Here is a 4,049-nt window from a genome sequence, read left to right as displayed (position 1 = left end):
CAAAAATTCTTGGTCACGAAAATGCGTGTTTCCTTATCGTTGCTCCTATGAATTTCGGCTTTCTTCATACTTTACGTTTATTACGCACCTCTCAAGGTGAAATCTTGTAAGCAGTCGCCTGGGTTCCAGTTGATGTTACGAACAGGCACCACACGACTTGTGTGCGTGGCTCACAGTCAGTGGTAGAATGCGGTGAACCGAATTTTTGTACAAGAGGGCAGCAGCGTAGTTACAGGGTGTTTCAAAAATGACCGGTATATTTGAAACGGCAATAAAAACTAAACGAGCAGCGATAGAAATACACCGTTTGTTGCAATATGCTTGGGACAACAGTACATTTTCAGGCAGACAAACTTTCGAAATTACAGTAGTTACAATTTTCAACAACAGATGGCGCTGCGGTCTGGGAAACTCTATAGTACGATATTTTCCACATATCCACCATGCGTAGCAATAATATGGCGTAGTCTCTGAATGAAATTACCCGAAACCTTTGACAACGTGTCTGGCGGAATGGCTTCACATGCAGATGAGATGTACTGCTTCAGCTGTTCAATTGTTTCTGGATTCTGGCGGTACACCTGGTCTTTCAAGTGTCCCCACAGAAAGAAGTCACAGGGGTTCATGTCTGGCGAATAGGGAGGCCAATCCACGCCGCCTCCTGTATGTTTCGGATAGCCCAAAGCAATCACACGATCATCGAAATATTCATTCAGGAAATTAAAGACGTCGGCCGTGAGATGTGGCCGGGCACCATCTTGCATAAACCACGAGGTGTTCGCAGTGTCGTCTAAGGCAGTTTGTACCGCCACAAATTCACGAAGAATGTCCAGATAGCGTGATGCAGTAATCGTTTCGGATCTGAAAAATGGGCCAATTATTTCTTTGGAAGAAATGGCGTCCCAGACCAGTATTTTTTGAGGATGCAGGGACGATGGGACTGCAACATGGGGCTTTTCGGTTCCCCATATGCGCCAGTTCTGTTTATTGACGAAGCCGTCCAGGTAAAAATAAGCTTCGTCAGTAAACCAAATGCTGCCCACATGCATATCGCCGTCATCAATCCTGTGCACTATATCGTTAGCGAATGTCTCTCGTGCAGCAATGGTAGCGGCGCTGAGGGGTTGCCGCGTTTGAATTTTGTATGGATAGAGGTGTAAACTCTGGCGCACGAGACGATACGTGGACGTTGGCGTCATTTGCACCGCAGCTGCAACACGGCGAACGGAAACCCGAGGCCGCTGTCGGATCACCTGCTGCACTAGCTGCGCGTTGCCCTCTGTGGTTGCCGTACGCGGTCGCCCTACCTTTCCAGCACGTTCATCCGTCACGTTCCCAGTCCGTTCAAAATTTTTCAAACAGATCCTTTATTGTATCGGTTTTCGGTCCTTTGGTTACATTAAACCTCCGTTGAAAACTTCGTCTTGTTGCAACAACACTGTGTTCTAGGCGGTGGAATTCCAACACCAGAAAAATCCTCTGTTCTAAGGAATAAACCATGTTGTCTACAGCACACTTGCACGTTGTGAACAGCACACGCTTACAGCAGAAAGTCGACGTACAGAATGGCGCACCCACAGACTGCGTTGTCCTCTATATCTTTCACATCACTTGCAGCGCCATCTGTTGTTGAAAATTGTAACTACTGTAATTTCGAAAGTTTGTCCGCTTGAAAATGTACTGTTGTCCCAAGCATATTGCAACAAACGGTGTATTTCTATCGCTGCTCGTTTAGTTTTTATTGCCGTTTCAAATATACCGGTCATTTTTGAAACACCCTGTATGTGTGTCGTTGCGTTAACCGTGTACGTCGGCTCTGTTACTTCAGGAGAAGATAAAACCTCCGCTTCGAAAAGTGTCGCTCCGGCGCGTATATCTCTGTGCAGTTTTACGGTCCGCTGCTCGTTAGAGAATTTTATCCGGGACCCTGGAGCAGTGTCCAGCAAAGTAAGAAGTTCAAACACGTCTCGCATACTTCTTCACTGTCGCAGTCTCTAATTTACCGCCGTGGAAACAGCTGCGTAGCTGTTGGCGCGTTTTAATAGCGGCTCCTCAGATATTTTAGTTCCCTTGTAGCCATGTACGGCCCTCAGGAATATTCGCGGGCACCCCGTGCGCATCTCGGCCCTTTAAACTTTCGGAGTGACATTAGAGATGTTCAGTGCCCTTGGTGGAGTGTCGACCAATTCCGTCGGCCAACTTAGGGACGGGAAACGCCGACCAGTTAAAAAAAAAAAGGTTACTGGTATTTTACAGCCGAATAACCCGTACTTTTCGGTATTTTTTGTGGTCTCGTTTATATCAGGTTCTTTCGTTTCTCAATAACAACTGGGTAAGAAAAACCTGCATATCAATTTGCCATAGAATCAGTGCTAAAATTTTTGGTTTACAAATATTGTTTTTAAATAGCAGTAATATTTATGTGCAAAATTTCCACAGCTTCCATATATTGAATTAGAACAGAAATTGGGAAAAGCAATAAGCACTATTTCAATAAAAACAGTATCAAATTGTAATGTCCCTACGTAATTTGGACTGCCTGTTCTATAGTGTATAGTAATGCGCTTATGTTGTTTCCGTCATATCTGTTATGTGAAGCGAAAAGAATGTTTTACTTTCTGAATGTGCGTATGCAACACAGACTCATACTTTTGTTTTTGATTACGAGTTGTATCTCCTCTGCATGTATCTGAACCCCCCCCCCCCCCCCCCCGAAAAATGTCCAATAGCCATTAATCCTCTCCAAGCTTATAAAAGGCACAGATGCTCTTTTTCACAGCAAACTGCGTTGACTCAACTACGGTAGCGCATCAGCGCTGGTACTCGCAGCCGGAATATTACAAATGGTTAAAATGGCTCTGAGTACTATGGGACTTTTATCTGAGGTCATCAGTCCCTTAGAACTTAGAACTACTTAAACCTAACTACCCTAAGGACATCACACACATCCATGCCCGAGACAGGATTCGAACCTGCGACCGTACCAGCAGCGCGGTTCCGGACTAAAGCGCCTAGAAGCGCTCGGCCACATAGGTCGGCGTGAGAATTTCCGTGAGGGTTAGCGCGGGTGAAGCTGTTGTGTACAGAGAAGTCACAACAACAGAGAACTGTAGCGCAACGCAGGAAGATCTCCAAAGGATCGGCGCTTGCTGCAGGAAATGGCAATTGAAACCCAAAATAACCATTTTTATAAGAACGCAAGAAACACCGCTATGGCTGAAGAATCACGGCTGGTTTCGCACCGTTTTAGGTGAATCCTTAGGTGATCCAAACGGCGATTACAAAGGAAGTATTTTACAACTTTTCACTAGCCTTATAAATACACTCCTGGAAACTGAAATAAGAACACCGTGAATTCATTGTCCCAGGAAGGGGAAACTTTATTGACACATTGCTGGGGTCAGATACATCACATGATCACACTGACAGAACCACAGGCACATAGACACAGGCAACAGAGCATGCACAATGTCGGCACTAGTACAGTGTATATCCACCTTTCGCAGCAATGCAGGCTGCTATTCTCCCATGGAGACGATCGTAGAGATGCTGGATGTAGTCCTGTGGAACGGCTTGCCATGCCATTTCCACCTGGCGCCTCAGTTGGACCAGCGTTCGTGCTGGACGTGCAGACCGCGTGAGACCGCGTGAGACGACGCTTCATCCAGTCCCAAACATGCTCAATGGGGGGACAGATCCGGAGATCTTGCTGGCCAGGGTAGTTGACTTACACCTTCTAGAGCACGTTGGGTAGCACGGGATACATGCGGACGTGCATTGTGCTGTTTTAACAGCAAGTTCCCTTGCCAGTCTAGGAATGGTAGAACGATGGGTTCGATGACGGTTTGGATGTACCGTGCACTATTCAGTGTCCCCTCGACGATCACCAGTGGTGTACGGCCAGTGTAGGAGATCGCTCCACACACCATGATGCCGGGTGTTGGCCCTGTGTGCCTCGGTCGTATGCAGTCCTGATTGTGGCGCTCACCTGCACGGCGCCAAACACGCATACGACCATCATTGGCACCAAGGCAGAAGCGACTCTCATC

The sequence above is a fragment of the Schistocerca cancellata genome, chromosome 12, assembly GCF_023864275.1.
Source record: "Schistocerca cancellata isolate TAMUIC-IGC-003103 chromosome 12, iqSchCanc2.1, whole genome shotgun sequence".
Taxonomy (NCBI): Eukaryota; Metazoa; Arthropoda; class Insecta; order Orthoptera; family Acrididae; genus Schistocerca; species Schistocerca cancellata.
This window is presented reverse-complemented; position numbering follows the sequence as displayed.